This window comes from Anguilla rostrata, chromosome 17, assembly GCF_018555375.3.
Source record: "Anguilla rostrata isolate EN2019 chromosome 17, ASM1855537v3, whole genome shotgun sequence".
Lineage (NCBI taxonomy): Eukaryota > Metazoa > Chordata > Actinopteri > Anguilliformes > Anguillidae > Anguilla > Anguilla rostrata.
In genome coordinates, this window is record NC_057949.1 from 2,588,873 (window position 1) to 2,607,819 (window position 18,947).

The window sequence follows — 18,947 nt, forward strand, 5'->3', positions numbered from 1 at the left end:
CTAGTAGCAGTTACTGACTGTGGCGAAAACCTACGACGATAACTTGCTCGGTTAACACTAACAGCAGATCTACCAGACAGTTATACGAAAATTAGCCTAGTCAAATCACCAGTGGCCTACACATCTCTGATTGATTGACCATCAGTGTAGTCGATGTTCTTCCCCTGTGGTTCATATTGCTAATGCGTGAGCTAACCACAGATAGCCTACCTAGCTCACTGGCAAGCTGGTATGCTAGCTAAGCATATTCGTGTTGCTGAGAAACATAAATTGAAGATAACTGAACATAACTGTATTATTGTCATACATAACGTGATTACATGACACAGTACAGTCACGGATGGAAATTAAACTCCGTAAACATTTGATTATATATTTTAAAACATAACGGCAGACAGTCAGCTAGCCTCAAGTTCGTTCCGCAATCGTTCGTTCAGGTTGATGGGCTTTTCCGCACCGGACTGTCAATCACATTGTAAAAATCTCAAGACCGCTTAACTCTATGGTTTTGGCTCCAAATCGACAACATGGCCGCGCCCGCCATTGGGCTTCAAAACGTGTTTTAGAGACCCACGGAGAGTAAATGGGTGACGTCACAGTAGCTTTGTCCATATTTTTTTAGTCTCTGGTTTTACTCAGCGAAGCTCTCCAGCTAACTCCGCAATCCTGCTACGTGAAATAGCTCCCCAGTTCGGTTCTCACACGTTACAGCAGATATCAAGTCGAAGCAAATAAGCAGCGTGTTATTTCAGATGTGCGAAAGTTAATAAAGAATGCTGCGCAAAGCCAATTCACAATAAGTAAAATTATTAGCCAAATGGACCTGCAATCCCAGAATCCGATAGCTAGCTAGCTAGCACTGAAAATGTGTACACGTGGACAGCAAAGCTATTGATACAAAACGGCATTTCATAACAATTAAGGAACGTATAGGAATCAGTTTATTACCCTGCACTCATTTTTAAATACAATCGGTAAATAAATCGCACAATTTCTTCAATGCATCACGTTTGAGAAAGTCTAAATGTGAAAATTACTAAATTAATGGGCAATATGTTCTCAAATCATTCTCTGGAAACAAACTTTGGGCCTATACGGTTACGTGTTAAATGACTTTCAAAAAAGCGCGCTAAACGCGCAACGAGAGAACGTTGACTCCTTAAAAATGTAAAGCAATAGAATTAAGTTAGCTACTTCGGTTGGCAAATTCTCAGACTAACGCGCGTTAAAAACTAAACGAACACAGCATTTGTTAACCAAGGTTAGACCAAAACATATGTACATACTTTGGTTTTTGTTTGTTCGAACGCGTACTTTCTTGCGAGTCCATGAGGAAGGATTCGCAAAAGGTAAAGCAGCGTTCGGTTTAATCTACTCGGTTTTATATTACCCAGGAAGCAGTGCCACGGCCTCAGAGACGAACTCTTAGCGGCAGCCGAGCTGTCCGCAGCCATGGCACGCTTCACCGTGTGACAGAGCACAGCAGAGTAAGCCTCTAGACTTTTTTTCGTGGATTCCGTCAATACGCCCAAAGCTTCCCGTGAGGTTCCTGAAAGCAAGAGACAAAACAGCAACCATGTCAACGAGAAACTAAAAAATAGTTAGGGTTAGAAAGTTACTCAAAGCAAAGCGCCTCTGGGCGACGGTTTTATAGTGGATTTGACGTCACTTCTACTGTCCGTAAAACATCCAATACGTGCGCGTACACAATTTACGTCATCTTGTACTTGTGGCGAAGAGTGTGATATAGTAAGGCAGCTATATTTATCTTGCAAATAAATTTTTCAGTGATATTAATGGCCAAATATATAGGGTGTTTATATTCTATTGAGCCATATCTCTTGATGCATGGCATCATTGCATGGTGAGGGCATTGAAAATACACGTGAAAAAGGGTTCCGTACACACAAGTAGCCCAACTTGTTTGTTTGATCAGGCACTCATGGTTTAAAAAATAAATAAATAAATAAATACATTTATAACAACATTTTTTTCCCCACTGTTGTCATGTCCCTGTCCCGTCCACATTTTATTTTCAACGTGAAAAGGACAGGGGGGAAAAAAACAGGCTTAATTTATGCTTCAGTCGGTGTGTAAGGCCAATGTGAGAATAGCACTCAGATTGACAGGAAATTCTAAATATATACAAGGACATTTCCGCTTTTTTAATTTGGACCTCCTCAATACATTATTGATCAAGTTTCAGATGGAAGCCACTCTCTCCACTAAGAACATGCTGCTGCTTTGTGACTTCAGCAAGCAGCAGTAGATTAGTGCCCTGGCAGCTACCCCACTCGCATGTTCCTTTACAGGACTAATTAGTGCGAATTTCATTATTTCCACTCTGAAAGCCCGTTTCCTAGGGGATAAGAACAGGGTGCCATGCAGTATTTGTTTGAATGATGGATGAGCTGGACTAAACCCGAGACATGGGAAACATCGCTCACTCAATAATGATAAAGAGCCTTGTTATGCGATGATCAAAGATTAACTCTAGTGCTGAGTATATTCCAGTTCTAGCAAAAAATGTTCCTCATTATCATTAATTTATCTATATTATAATATCTATATTTATTATCATTTAGCTATATTATCAACATCTCTGTTTTAGTGCAGCACCTTTCTGAGTACTTCACTGATGGGGCTGGCATTGTGGAACTGCCCCAGTTGATAGCCCACCTCACAATGTCTCTGCAAACCATTATGGCTGAGGAAGAGCTGAGAGTGAGGTTCAGGGGGTTTTCAGCTGACTATGAAGTCAGCTGTGGGTCCAGCTAAAGAGAATCCAAATGAAAATGCAAAGCCATCTGGGAAATGCAGTTTACATCATAGGAAAAAGCAAGATGGCAGACATATAGCAACATGGCATGCTTTCCCATTGTTTTTAAGTGTTTTTAGTTGTTTGACAACAAAACTGAGGCCAGACATTGTCTCGGGGTCCTCCCTGCTGTGTCTGCCTTACAGGAAATTGAGTTTGGCGCCATAGCTTACATGACTGCGGTTCACTTTGTTTGTTTGTTTCTTCTGTGTTCGTGAAAGGCAGAAACAGAGTTTGGGAAAAGAAAGTTATGAAGGAGAAACGTAGTGAACAGGAGCATCCTCCTAACGGATGAATGCTGCAGTTCTGACACCGAGGTCGGAAGTTGAAATCATTGATTAGGCCCCAGTAGTTATGGCACCGTGAGGTCTCACCAGGCTTTAAGTGGGGGGTGCTACTATATGCTCTCTGCTACTCACTGGCTTGAACCAACCAATCATTGTGTTCCCAATTTGGGAACCCCTGGATTAACCATTGCAACGAAATCAGACTGGTCAATATTTTTGTACAGACAGACTACTGTGTTCACAAGTAAGCTCCATTTTCTTTCAGACAATTAAAAAGTACAAAATGAACAGTCATTCGTCGGCCAAACTATCCGGTGGGCACAGAATGTCCCTCTGGGCAAATGGCACAAGAGCAGTGAACACAAAATGGATGTCATGTCATGTACTAATAAAGTAGCATTTTGCTACTGCTACTAAAATGCAGTCAAAATACTGATATGGTGGAATCAGCATAATAGCATTTTTATTTAAGAGCAACAAGTGCCAACTTTATTACTTATCATTTATTGGTCAGCATTAATCACCATAAGCAATGGACACAAGAATTTTATTAACATTATTATTAGTAATATTAATAGTAATACGGTGAATTCTTGTAATCCTAGGTCATGGTTTAATACTCTACGTATTCTGAAACATCGGTTCTGTGCAGGCAACTCTCAATTCAACCCTGTTCTGCATGGATGAATCAATAACAAGGCTCGATCATGAGCGGGTGTGCTCGTATAAGCAGTTACGAGTACTGTGACGTAAAACCATGCGGACCAAATTGGAGTGAAATAAATCTCATATCTTTTGTTCTTGGGGGGGGGTGCTCAGCTGGCGGTATGGGCGCGAGAAATTGCGTGATACATTCACACGACAAAGAAAGCGCTTCTGCTCCCGCACCCCCCTAGTACGCCTCTGCTCCGAATCGTTCAGTGCTTGACCGCAGCTCCGACTGCATAGTCTCATTCACTGAACTGAAACACGGCCGAACGTTCGGTTCAGCTTGCTAACTAGTGAAGTGATCGTTCGTGAAGGATAAGCCAGTGAGCTGAGAATTTAGTTGGATAAAGATTAGTGTGAAAAAATCCAGTTTACCAAAAACAGCTGACGGTTAGTACCGAAAATGAAAACAAACGAACCGGGGTTCATATTAGCACATTATTTTATTTTAATTGAATTTAGTTTTCCAGTTCAAAAAATGTAGACAGAGCATTTCCCCACAGAATATTTAATAACCAAAGAACCAAACACTTTCCCCTATTTTTTAATAAAATGTTTTCGTTTCGATTTTATTCTAAACAATTTAGTTTGAAAGAATGTGTTTGATATGGCCATTTTACTAAAATTCCCAAAATGGGTTGTTTTAGGCCTTGATGCTGATTTCTTTTCGTGTAGCTTGGTTTATTTGCTGGCATCATTCACAACGGGGATCCGTAAAAGCACATTAGAAGTCCTGTGTGTTAACCACTATTCAGCGTCTTTGTTATGTGTACAGAAATTACGTGTTCGGTTGGTGGTGTACGAGCCAAAATCGTGTGTCCCACCGGTGTATTTATATAAACACAGTTTGATGAAACAGAAATGCATCGGTCAAGACTACCGTAAATGAAACCAGTTGCATATTTGAAAGGACCCCGGCGAGTACCATTGCAACGTTAAGACTATACTTTCAGGGATCATTTCTATAGTTTATAACTGAGAAATGCGTTTCGAAAGTGTTTGGTCTCGCTACCCACAATGACGAGATAATGCATTCCCTTCTGAGCGTGAAGCGAATAGAAAGTGTTGATTTGATCAATTGCTTTTTATTATTGATGACCGTTCCGATTCTGAAAAGAATACGGAGGTAGGGGATGCGTTCTGAGTGGTTAACCTGCTTGTGGTCAAAAAATTGAGTTTTAAATGTCCATTTTTTTGTTTTGATCGATGATCTGATGGAACTGTTGGTCTTGTTGAATCATGTATGCTGAAAAATTAATTACGGATACGTGGCGAATGAAGTATGCTTTCAAGTAAGACTTGGTTAATTTATAGATGAAGGTTTTAACTTTAGCCACGCACTAAGATACTTTTTGACTTATCAATATCTTGATTGATACTATGATTACATAAATCAGATTGTGTGGTTCTGGGCTCAAACAAAAACCTGTATACGCAACGGCCATTTTCGGATAAGACATGGCTCTCCAACCCGGTTGCTGAAGTTCTACGGTAGATATTCATTTCAAGCCTAACTGGACACACCTGAATCCTAACTAACTAACTAATTAGCAGCTCCACGAGATCTTTAGCTGTTGAATGGGGTGCGCTTGGGGTTGGGTTGGACTAAAACCGATCTCCAGGAACAGGATTGGCCACCTCAGGTGTAAAAGTACTACAGCTTTGCATATAAAGCAAAGTGTACTCCCCACATCGTGACATCTATTGCTGAATGTTAACTACAAATTAATTGTAATATATGAATGAGTTTGTTGTTTCCCTGACTATGCAAGGGACTTTAAAATGTTGGCTAGCCAAAGCTGCTGGAAAAAAATGTTTACTTGTAGAATATGCGTTGCGTGCAGCACAATGATGAAAGCTACTAGTTATCAGCAAAAGGAAGCTGATGATTTTGAATTATTTTCATATCTTGGATTAAGCTTTGCCAGTGTAATTCTTACTGGGAAATACCTAACCACTGCGGGGCGTTAAAGGCCCTGCGTCAATCGTTTGCCACGGGGGAAATATAAATGCCTTTGATGAAACTTTTGGTGGAATTGTGTTTACATTTGACTACATCCGCTTTAGAAGCACACGATTAGTAAGCCTACGATTCCTGCACCTTTTAAACGCTTACAGACAAAACTGCCAAACTCTCATGCATTTTCACTAAATAAACTCCCTCAGTATTAACACAGCTGGTTTGGAGTGAGTTGCCAATTGAATTACAATGTGTCAAAGCATGGATAGCACACGGATGCGCACTGCTGTGTTTATAGACTTTGGTGAAACTGTCAGGGCATCAGTCAGGGCAACCGTAGGTGAAACCAGTTGATACTTTAAAGGGTGCTGACGAGTAACATGAGTAAATTAAGACTATACTTTCAGGGATCATTTCTATAGTTTACAACTGAGAAATGCGTTTCGAAAGTGTTTGGTCTCGCTACCCACAATGACGAGGCAATGCATCTTCTTCTGAGCGCGAAGTGGATAGAGAACATTGATGTTGATCAACTGCTCTCTGTCATTGATGAGTGTTCCGATTCTGAAAAGAATATGGAGGTAGAGGATGCGTTCTGAGTGGTTAGCCTGCTTGTGGTTGAAGAATAAGTTCCAAGTGTTCATTGTTTCTGATCATTGATCTGCTGAACTATAGGTCTTGTTGAATCATGCATGCTGAAATACTAGTTATGGATGCATGGTGAATGAAGTACTCTTTCAAGTAAGACTAGTCTGGTTTATAGATGAAGGTTTTAACCTTAGCCATGCACTAAGATACTTTTTGACTTATCAATATCTTGATTGATACTATGATTACATAAATCAGATTGTGCGGTTCTGGGCTCAAACAAAAACCTGTATACGCAACGGCACTTTTCGGATAAGACATGGCTCTCCAACCCGGTTGCTGAAGTTCTACGGTAGATATTCATTTCAAGCCTAACTGGACACACCTGAGTCCTAACTAACTAATTAGCAGCTCCACGAGATCTCTAGCTGTTGAATGGGGTGCGCTTAGGGTTGGGTTGGACTAAAACCCTACAGGATTGTAGATCTTCAGGAACAGGATTGGCCACCTCTGGTGTAAAAGTACTACAGCTTTGCATATAAAGCAGTGGTGTCAAACTCGTTGCCATGGAGAGCCGTGTGTATGCAGGTTTTCATTCCAACCAATTAATGCTGCCTTAATTGAGTCCAATTACTCATTCAGCCATATGCGTTTAACTGCATTGAAGCACAGAATATAAGAAAATTTTTATTTAGACAATGCGGGTCACCATAGACGTCGGGTCACCATTGTGCACAAACCTGCATCCCTAATTCAGCAAATAATTTAACTAATTATATAATCAAGATCTGAGGCTGGAATGAAAACCTGCATACACACGGCCCTCCATGGCAACGAGTTTGACACCACTGATATAAAGCAAAGTGTACTCCCCACATCGTGACATCTATTGCTGAATGTTAACTACAAATTAATTGTAATATATGAATGAGTTTGTTGTTTCCCTGACTATGCAAGGGACTTTAAAATGTTGGCCAGCCAAAACTGCTGAAAAAAATGTTTATTTGTAGAATATGCGTTGCGTGCAGTACAATGATGAAAGCTACTAGTTATCAGCAAAAGGAAGCTGATGATTTTGAATTATTTTCATATCTTGGATTAAGCTTTGCCAGTGTAATTCTTACTGGGAAATACCTAACCACTGCGGGGCGTTAAAGGCCCTGCGTCAATCGTTTGCCACGGGGGAAATATAAATGCCTTTGATGAAACTTTTGGTGGAATTGTGTTTACATTTGACTACATCCGCTTTAGAAGCACACGATTAGTAAGCCTACGATTCCTGCACCTTTTAAACGCTTACAGACAAAACTGCCAAACTCTCATGCATTTTCACTAAATAAACTCCCTCAGTATTAACACAGCTGGTTTGGAGTGAGTTGCCAATTGAATTACAATGTGTCAAAGCATGGATAGCACACGGATGCGCACTGCTGTGTTTATAGACTTTGGTGAAACCGTCAGGGCATCAGTCAGGGCAACCGTAGGTGAAACCAGTTGATACTTTAAAGGGTGCTGACGAGTAACATGAGTAAATTAAGACTATACTTTCAGGGATCGTTTCTATAGTTTACAACTGAGAAATGCGTTTCGAAAGTGTTCGGTCTCGCTACCCACAGTGACGAGGCAATGCGTCTTTTTCTGAGCGCGAAGTGGATAGAGAGCGTTGATTTAAATCAACCGCTCTCTATCTTTGATGACCGTTCTGATTTTGTGAAGAACTCGGAAGAAGGAGATGCGTTCTGAGTGGTTACTTTATTAACGGTTGAAGATTATTTATGCAAGTTATATTACAATGGAGATACACCTATACTGCATTATGTTTTAGTTAGCCAATATTTAGTGTTTATATCGAAGGCAATTTAAAGGTGCTGTGTGTAGAATTTAGTGGCATCTAGCGGAACGGACTTGGCAGACATTGACTATAATATTCATAAGTAGGCTATGTTTTAATTAGTGTATAATCTCATGAAAATAAGAATCGTTTTGTTTTCGTTACCTTAGAATGAGCCCTTTATATCTACATAGGGAGCGGCAGTGTTGGGGAAGCTACTTTGAAAGCATAGCTTTGCAAGCTACCAATTACTTCACATTGGAAGAAGTTGAACTACAGCAAAGCTACACTAGGGAGAAATCTAGTTTGGTTAACTAAAGCTACTTAGAAAAAGTAGTTCAGACTACTTTGTAAAAAAAATGATCAAATTGACAATGTACATGTGATATGACATTATAAAGTATAATACAAAAAAGTCACATGCCAGCAAAAAAATGCCACTCAATTGAGTTTATTGCAAAAAGTGCCCACTTGTTCACAGGTCATACATAACCCCCAAAAAAAAAAAAAAAAAAAACCCCACTATTCATGGGAAAGTGCAAGGCATGTCAGCTTTGGTTTTGTATATAATGTCCATCAGTCAGACACCTGCCTTCCAGAAACTAGAGTCCAGGTGGGGGTATTGCACCAAGCAGGATTACTCCATTAGCCAGGTAACTTCTAATATAAAATAGCATGACATTTACAGTGGTCCATAGAATTACCCTCTATATCACCAGATCAACTTTAAATAAAATGGCAAAAGAACAGCAAGCCAACCTCAGCCTAGCCAGACCTTCATTTGAATGATTCTGGCTAAGCTATTCATAGTATTGGATTGATTGCAGACACCTTAGTCAGCAAACACAGGTGATTGTAATCAAATAGTAGGTGATTAAGTGCATTGCGCCATATTGTATGGGCGGCAAAATAAATCATGAGAACAGTATGACTAGGTCAGCTAACGTTAGCTAATGTTTGCTTTATGTCAGCAAACCTGACGTTAGCTGGTTAGCGACATGTTCGTTTTCATGTAAATAAATTTGGCCCTTAATACTTATTATACTTATCTCATATACTGAAACCCCCACTATTTACTGATCGCTATTGGTTATACTTAGGCCCATAGTATGTTTTCTTGTTATTTAAAAATGTTTACATTAATTCTTGCTATTTTAAATTATGTCACAAAGGGCAACCATCGCCTATTGCTGTGAATTGAGTGACTTACAATTCCAAAAAATTTGCAACCTAGACATATTACCTTAAAAAATTATTTACAGCTTATGCCTATCACCCACACACTGCAAACCTATTATAAAAATGCTAAACTATTATATAGATCATTAAACCTAATTCCATTCATGGAAGGCCAATGAATGTAACTCAGTGACAACTATTTCTAAATACCTGCAATTAGTTGAATGTTTTAAATGTTTAGAAAGCTTTTATCCATACCTATTTTACTGAAAACTGCTTTTTCTGAAAATTATTTGCACTGTTGCCTGTTACAGTACCTATATTTACACTACTTGTTCCCTAAAGATCTTAGGTATCTAACCCATACCAATCACATTCTTCATAATATACCTATTACATCGAATTATCTACCCTGCCACCTAATATTCCCTGATGCCAAGGCCCCGTCCTTCAGACCGCATACTCACCCCTGTGGTCCAATCTGTAAAATGACTCTTACGAAGCAAAGGAGTTGAATTCCTAGAAGAAAGCACAGAGAGAGCAGAACCACACACAGTCCCATAGGCAACACACTGTAAAAAATGTAAGGCTCCTTCAGCAACAAAATTGCGACTGATTACAATGCATATTTTCAAGTTGGCTCAACATAGAAGTACACTCCAGTGACAGGCCCTTTATACCGGCACAGCAACCATAAATAAGTTGTGGTTTTGTGAGCTACATTTTATTACATTTAAATACAACACCAAAATGACCCAAGTTCATGTAACTAAGAATTTTATCCCGAGCCAATGTAAAAAGTGAAGGTAAAATTAAAAGACATGACAAAATTCCATCCCTCCATGTTCTATCCCACTTTCTCCTGGAGGGGGTTGCAGGGGGACTGGAGCCTATGCCAGTGTGTGTTGGATGGGGCCGGCCAGGATTCAAAAACAGTGCCTTGTCACTGTGAGGTGACTGCACCACTATCACCCCTTAACAAATGTAATCTAGTAACTATTATTTGATAATATGATTAATGGTCAGTTATGATTAATTGACACTCATTAAAAGAGCCAGGCCATGATCTAAAAGATAGAAAAGCAAGTCAAAAAGATTGTTTTCCTAACAAACATGTGGCTGCTGTTTTCGTTTCATGCATTTTTGTCATGGTGGTGCAGCGAATTGCAGTAACTTCACAGCAAAAAGGTTCCATGTTCGAATCCTGGCCAACCCCATCCAATGCATGCCAAGATAGCATGAACCCTGTTTGAGCACAATATGGATGAGCCTTGCATGTTTTACAGTGCATATACAGCCACGTCTGACTCAACAAAGACGACCCTGCCAGAGCTTACCACAGAAACGTAAACTCACAGTTTATACGATTCTTAGATACTCAGCTCCCTATTTTTCTGCTGTTCTACTACTGAAGCCAAAATGACTCCAAAAGGTTCACATTCTGAAAATAAAGTTGTGACTTGAGGACTATTGTGTAGTGCACTGGGGACATTTGTTACTGAAACCTGTTGTGATTAATAATGGGATGGCCTGAATAGTGGAGCTGAGTAGCCTAACTGGTGAGTCTTTACTGTGGTCTTACCAGTCTACCAGGTGTTGATACTCTTCCCATCCATGAGGACTCGTCAGAACCCTGTAAAATGTTTGAAATACTGAGATTAATTAATAGTGCCAAGTAAAAGAATTTCACAAAAAAATCGTGTGTATGCGTGTGTATACCATACATATATATGTATATATATTTATGTATATATGTGTATATATATATATAGACATGTATATGTATATATATGTATATATATGTATATATATATATATAATATATATATATATACAATACATATTATTATCTTTGGTAACATATGGAGTATCTTTTGCTACCTTAGTTCATGAAATAATTAACGCTATTTTAACAACTTTATGGAGAATATAAGTTTTTAGTGTATTAATCGTTTTTATAGTAGAAAAGTAGATAATCTAAGTGAACAACTGAGTTGAAATGATTTAAGCTGAATTTAACTGTGAGTAGCCTATCACGTCATGCGTGAGACCTTGTAAATTGATAGCAACCTGATTAAGGCAAACGTTATATGTTTGTATGCTTGTCAGTATTTAAAATATTTTTAAATCGCATATTTGATGGCAGTATTCACTGTAATATTTGTATTTAGATGGTCTCGTTGTGATTTACACTGAAAAAACGCAAACGTAAATAGCTATGCCAGTCTCACCTGATTAGATGGGTCTCGTTGTGCCGTTAACACTGAAAAAACGGCCAAACTGTCTGTTTATATTGTCGGAATTCGTTTCACTGTTGTGACGTAGCTAATGTCATGCTGGTCGACCTGTAAAAAAAATATGGACAGTTACTGTGACGTCATCATTAACTTTCCATGGGTTTGCGAAAAGCGTTTTGACGCCGACGAAGTGTAGTTTTTTTTTTATTCGTGGTGGGAATTAGCTATTATTATTATTATTATTAGTGTTGTTGTTGCTGTTTTATTTTTTACAGTCTCTGGTACAAACGCTCTCGTCGCCATGTCTGTTTATGTTTAATGCAAACAATTGGGAATGTTCGTATAAAGCCGTTCAAATTGAACTGTTCAAAGAAAACGTGTTCGCCATGAACATTCGCCTCTGTTCGCTGAACTTGAACGCACCTCAGGTTGTTCCAACTTCATCACGTGGTACCGGCAGCTCTCCCTTGTTCTAAACGTTCGCTTTTTCAAGTAGGCAGTTTGAGCTAGGCGACCGATAACCAAGGCAAGCGAGTGCGGTTTCAGTAAGTATGAATGAACTTAAAATTAAAAATATAGAATCGTTTATATTTGCATATTTGAAATGTTTAGAACAGGCTAGCCAGCTAGCTTCTGTGCCGTTTTTCTTTCTGTTAAAGGCAACCTAAGCGTTTATATCAGCTAAAATGGCAACTAGTAATATTAGCTAACGTACGAGTCAATCAATCACTCAATCAATAACTTTGCAGTTATGTCAGCGCATTATGTATGCGTTTTTACCTATGAAATTATGTCGTAAGACAAATTTGGAATGTCCTGTGCTTCATTTTCACTATAAAACGTAGCATTCTCTTGCTTGCAATATGGATAGCTGCCTGGCTAGCTAACCAGAATTAGTCACGTTAAACTGTTTTCTGGTCAGTTAATTAGCTAATACGATTAATTTAATCATTTCTGTCCAAAGATTTAAAATATGTGGCATGACAGTACAGTAGACAAACGTTTTGCACGATTTACAACAGTGTAGCTTTGTTTTTGCATAGGTCTGTCTAAGAGTAGGGTAAACGTCCCTATTAAGCCCACGTACCATATAAGCCCACTTGCAACTTCTGAGTCAAATAAAAAAAAACTACGTCATCATTTTTTGCTGTGTGATGTTTTTTCGAATGAAGCTGCTTGTTACGTAAATGACACTTTTTATTGTAAGTCAATCACATTTGTCGATATTGAGTTATCGAAGCATATGTGTGGCATGTGCCTGCTGATCCCAGAAGAAGTTGCAAAAAAACTTAGGTGATTTTGGTACCCTCAGAAAATAACATTTTTTGTATATTTCTACTCCTGTTGTTGGAAAGTACTCACTTGTTATCAAAATTTAAGTGATTAGTGTTTTGAATGAGACATATGTTAGAATATTACCTGAATTAGAAATATTGTGTCTTTTGAAATCAAAATATGAGTTTTAGCACACTAGCAAACAGACCACATGCTGCATCAATACAGTAGCTACATAGTATGGTTCATTGCAATGACATAAAGCATGATAAGCATGTATAGTTTATATTTTTGTATGCAGTTTATATTAGTATACTGTTAAATAGACAATAAATGTGTATGTTTGTCTTTATTTATTTTTTAATTAACATTTTTACCTGGTGGGCTTAAAGGGGACTCTAGCAAAAAAATCACACTGTCTGAGGTGGATGTAAATGAGTATAGCTAATTACTTCTCTACATGATCAATTTATACTTTTCATATTAGTTAGTGCACCATATATAGATTTATTTCATACAGTTGTTTTTTTTAATGTCATGTGAGTAGAATAAAATATTCTGTCTTTAATCATAAATTCACTGATGTACCCTTTAAGCCACCTGTTCCCATTAAGCCCACTTTACTGTGTTTTCAATGGGGATTTTCTCCCTTTTGACCTCTGAACCATTTTCCTCCCTAATTTTGACCTCACCTGATGAATCAGCTCCATAATTCAGATAATTAATACCCATATTTAAATATCAGTGATATTGCATACGTCAATTCATTCTGGATAGGCCTGTGTTTCTATCTTAATATTAGCAATAATTTTTTCATCTTTACTTTTCAGATGCGTTTTAGTTTGAGATGACTAAAACCTGAAAGACCTACAGTTCATGCCCACGCATGATAGAAGCGCATGTTCATCCTCTGCAAAGCAGGGCTGTAGGGACCTGGACCATTCTATTTGCGCAATCATGAGGTCATTGAAAATCTACAAAAATAAAATGAAAGCCATGAACGACTTGCTAGCGTAAGACAAAGACAACCACAACGTGGGCTAAAGATTGAAGCAAACAAATAAAATAAAGCTCAGGCCACCCTATAACCTGTTATGTTACACTACTAAGATGGAGCATGGAGCAAATGATAACCTTACTAAAACAATACAATCACCTCAAAGAGCATAGGCCTACGTTTAGTCTAGGAGAAAGTAGAAATTGCAGAAATGTTGACATCTTTCTTGTTTATTTTGTTTAAGTTATAGGCTAATGATACATGAGCTTCAATATGTTATGACTGATGTCTCCTCATAATGAACTGTATGTTTTAATGTTACTCCACAATGAACTGAATGGTTTTAAAATGTGGTTTACAATGTTTTCAAACTACTATCCTAAATTTGTTTAACATTTAAAAATGTATTGTTTAATTGTAAATCCTGAAATTGACTCATTTACTATCCTCAGAACATTAGTATTGAACTTGAAATTGTTTTTCATTCAGTCAGTCGGTCTTCAGAAATCTTCATAAAAACACCTGCACTTTCAACCAGCTGACTGGACCAGAAATTTTGGCCAATTTCAAATGCCAACAGCACACCATAGGATAGAGATACAGCCAACATGACAACACATATTGAAAGATGAAGTATTGAAGAGTAATTTCCACTATAGTTTTGATTTTGTTTGTAAATATTTTTTTGGCTACATTCCAAAGAAGACATGTTGTAAGTTTAACTTTTTCTGTGTTGACAACACAGCAAAAAGGCTGGTCATGCCTATTTCAAATGCCATTTACAGGCCATAAGATAGGAGTGGAGACAAAATGAAAATAGCTATTGAGAGCTAAGAGATTACAGATTTGAATAGAACAAGTTTGTATTGTTAGGATTTTTTAAATATATATTTATTTATCAACAAATCATGAAGTGGGCTTATTTGGAACACCCATGGGCTTAAAGGGTACGTTAGGTACCCATTAAGCCCATGCCAGACTTTTGACATATTTTGACAAATTAAACAATAAAAACATTAGAAATTGGTATAAATGAATTATTGACACTTCAAATGAGAGATTAGACTTTCATTATAACTAAAATGTTCTCACTGAAATTGGGGCAGTATACATGAAAAATGTCTGAAAAGCGGATTTGGTGGGCTTAATAGGGACGTTTACCCTAATGGGATCTCAGTAGCTCCTTTAAAAATGCAGGTGTTTAAATGTAATATATACTTGTATGTACCGTCCCTTGTCCAAAAATCTTGTGATATATATATATATTATTATTATTATTTTGTAGCAGCATTTTGCAAGAAAGAAACTTAAAATGTAAGTACTACAATGGAGTGCGCGTATGTGTATCTGTCTGTGTATGCATATGTGCTTGCACGTCTGAGAGTGATTGACTGAATAATTCAATCAAGCCTGTGTGTGAGTGCTTTCTTTAGTTACTAATTAATACCTTTTCCATCAATCAGGGAAGATCCAATCTTTAGGAGACTCCCTTCGGGGAGTCTCATCCTGAAACCTTCGCCAGAGGCGCTGATACTCTCAGCCCCAGGTGCCTCTGGAGGCAACAAGGCCCCATTCAGGGCTAGGAAGCCGGGGGAGGTGGAGGAGGCGGCGCGGGCCCACATCATCGCCACGGGAGGCGACCCTTGGAATGTCAAACTGGTGCTGAGCCAATGCACCATAGAGTTTGGCAAGTACTAGCGTCAGACCTTCCGCTGGCTGTTGGGGAATGATGTGGGCTACGCCATTCACTTGGTGCATCGGCACCAGAGGGAGCGGGAGGCCAGCGTGTCCGAGGGGCCTCAAATGGCCGACAAGGACGGTCTCACCCGCTACGCCTGCGCCTACCCTGACTTCATGGAGTTAGTCAGGTTCCACAAGGCGCAGGAGGAAGCGCGGTCCCTGGCCAGCCAGCCCGGCCAGGAGGGAGCGACCCTTGTCGGCTTTGGCCAGTACAAACTGGACACGCTGAGGGACCTCTACGAGTCGGAGGACAAGAGCAAGATCACATAAGTGCCATAAAATATTGTTTTCTATAGCAGGCGTTCTTATTGCAAGCAGAGAATGCCACCCAGCTCTACAGAAAGCTGTGCGAGGGGCACAGCGAAGCCTGGATGCGGCGGTCCATGCAGTACCTCGGCGAGTGCGAGCACTTCCTGGCCACGGGCTCCGATCGGCGTGCGTTCCCCCCTCCCATGCCGCCGGTGCCCACGCCCGTCTGGCTGCTGAGCGTGTACTGCTTTGGCGTTTGGTCGCGGCTGGAAGGCCAGGGTGCCCTCGGCAGACACGGCGGCCTAGGCAACGAGCGTCGGAAACGAGTTCGGGCAGGTCCTCATTACGGTGCTGACCGTTTCCGAGGGCGAGGGCCTGCTGCCCATGGCTGCCAGCTTAATGCAGCAATACCGAGTCGCCGGGGTGGCACCCCCCCAGCTCATCTACATGGCCCGGGACTGCTGCTCTACATTTGGCAGGTCGAAGACAGCTGTCGTGTTCCATGAAGGGGACGAGCTGGTGGTCAGACTGGACGTGTGGCGGCAGTGCTCGCGGATTATACCCACATCCGCGAGCTCGTTCTGGACAACCCAAGGCTGATGGCCCAGACCGCACTGCAGCTGTTTGAGCTGAACCAGCGCACTCTCTCCCAGTGGTAAGTGGCGACTTGACGCACAAACTGTTCGCTGTAAGTCTTTCTCAAAATGTGTAACTTTTTGTCCGTCGACATGCTAAAAACCTGTGGTTTATCACTCTCAGGTTCTCCCGGAGGCAGAAGGAGTGGGAGAGAACTGTGCTGGAGCAGGCCGTGGTGGCTCCCTCTACTCCGGCTGTCGCTTCCCAGCCGTTGCCTCCACCATGGCAGCTCCTTCGGGGTGACGAGGTGAGCGGACATCCGCCATTCATCTTCGTCACCCCACAAGACCGGTCGCGCCAGGCCACCCAGCACAGACAGATCGCTCACGCGCCCATCCTGCAATCCTCCGGCGTCCCAGCCCAGCTCGACACCGCAGCGCCACCGCCCATTTCGCGGACAACAGCGTGGCGGCGGCGCAAAGAGGCGGAGAGAGCAGGGGCGGGAGACTCCATTCCACCAAAACGGCAGAATCGAGTGGAGTACATGTGCACGCAGTGCAAACAGCCGAAGCGGCGGGAGTTTGGGCACAGCCGCTTCGGCAAAGTGTCTTTCTGCGCCACTGCCGCCGGAAAGTCTGTGGAGGAGTGGTTGGCAGAGATGAAGGACGCTCGGGAGCGAAGCACCCAGGGACACTGATCCACCTGCTGGGTGGCGGACGCTTTATTCCTGTAAATAGTTCTGTGTTCTGCCCTCTACTCTGACCGGTACCTTGACGAGGTGTAGGGGCTTGCGTGTGCTAATGACCCTCAGAGCTATATTGCCTGCAGTCTTTGGACTGCTGGTAGGGACACCCATGGCAAGCAGGTCTGCGGCGAAGCACCGGACGAAAGCCGGTCTGGAACTCTTGGTTGCATCAGAAACCAGGTGTCCCCTGGTTCTTCATTTGTAATGGACTTTTATGGACACTGCCAAGATGTGCATCAGTGTTTCACAGCTTTTCTAGTGCTGTTAACATATTCCTATGTTTGTATAATGTTTAGCACAAATATTTATGTTTTTGAAAGCAATTTTGTTATGGTTCCTGAGCTTGACAACTTTCAAGGATGCGCATTTCAGTCTTTAAGAGTTGTGAACAGTTGCGTTGATTCTGCATCCTTCTTGTCCGTACACGTCAAGACAGTAATTGTATTTTGAATTGTATTTGTATCTCTGGCCCAATCACCTTTGTGTGGATTCCAAATATCATGTAGCCTATATCATTGGTTTACCCAGCAAAACAAACTACGTCGAGTGAGTGAAAAGGCAAACGTTCATTTTAATTCTTTTTTATTGAATTGTTTTATTGAATACAACTTGACGCATTACATGTCATACATCTGCAAGCATGGACGTTCATGATTTAGACGCCAATTGCTGCATCTCTGTAAAAGTCATATCTACTGCAAAAATCAAGAAATCTGTGTATTGTATGAGAAATGTACTGGATCAATAAACATGCACAGATGAAGTGCTAAAAGACAGTACTGTCTCTGTGAATGCATTCTACTAGCAATAGATCTGTTTAGAATTGACTGTTCGGGCTGTTTCGTTGACACATTTACAGACTATTGGTTGTACTGTATTCAACATTCACCTTTGTGCATTTAACTTTACAATACCTGACATTCCATATTTCAAGTGACCTGGATGCAAACATTCATTACATCATTTACACTGGTTGACATTTGTGACATTTCCTTCATTTATTGAACCTGTCCTTTCGTTTTTCCCCTTATCCTTTGATTTGAACATCCACGCAAGCAAATTGGGCCCTTTCCTTCCAGGAGTCCACAACCAGGCTTGAACCTGCGACCTTGCATTCCCAAATCCTGCTTGGCAATCCACCCTGGCGCAGCGGCCCCCCTTCTTCTCTTCCTCCTTGCCCGGGGGCCCTGCGGGCCCCCTCCTTTCTCAACAGAGAAGAACGAGCAGTGGCTTATGGGCGCTATGTTTTCCTTTCTTTTCTGAAGATTTTATAAAATTGAACGGATCTGTTGAACGAAGTTAAAAAAGAGACTGGCTCCGAGGCTAGCTGACCAGTAACGTTAGGTGTCCATGGAGCTGAAAGTATCACCGAAGGTTATTGGCAAGGAAAACCAGACCATCCACTTGCTCTGGGTCCAGGGCAGAACGTTTTTTTGTTGACAGAGGAAGTAACGTTAGCACAGGAAATGAACTTCGCGTGCATTAACATGATTCGCCGCATGAAATTAAACCCCCCCCCCCCCCCTTTTTTTTAAATTCAAACACGGGGGCCAAAAAAAAAAAATTCAAATTCTCAAATTAGGTTCAAAATTTTAAAAAAAAAAAATTTTCGGGGGGAAAGTTTTTTTAAACTTAGAATATTTTTTTTGGGGAAACCCCCGTCAGGGGGGAAAACAAACTCATTCTATATTTGGGGAATTTTAAATTTTTTTGTTATCCTTCAGTTTTTTGAGGGGATGATGTTTGGGGGAAACTTT

At 40.6% G+C, this 18,947-nt stretch overlaps 3 non-coding genes across 3 annotated transcripts; all 3 read left to right on the top strand.

Moving 5' to 3' along the window:
- Positions 1–4,750: 4,750 nt before the first annotated feature.
- Positions 4,751–4,962, top strand: LOC135244268 (small nucleolar RNA U3). The gene has a single exon (XR_010326931.1). It is a non-coding gene; the product is annotated as a small nucleolar RNA U3 (small nucleolar RNA).
- A 1,202-nt stretch (positions 4,963–6,164) lies between these two features.
- LOC135244276 (small nucleolar RNA U3) lies at positions 6,165–6,377 on the top strand. Its single transcript, XR_010326939.1, has one exon. It is a non-coding gene; the product is annotated as a small nucleolar RNA U3 (small nucleolar RNA).
- A 1,519-nt stretch (positions 6,378–7,896) lies between these two features.
- LOC135244274 (small nucleolar RNA U3) lies at positions 7,897–8,109 on the top strand. Its single transcript, XR_010326937.1, has one exon. It is a non-coding gene; the product is annotated as a small nucleolar RNA U3 (small nucleolar RNA).
- The last annotated feature ends 10,838 nt before the right edge of the window (positions 8,110–18,947 follow it).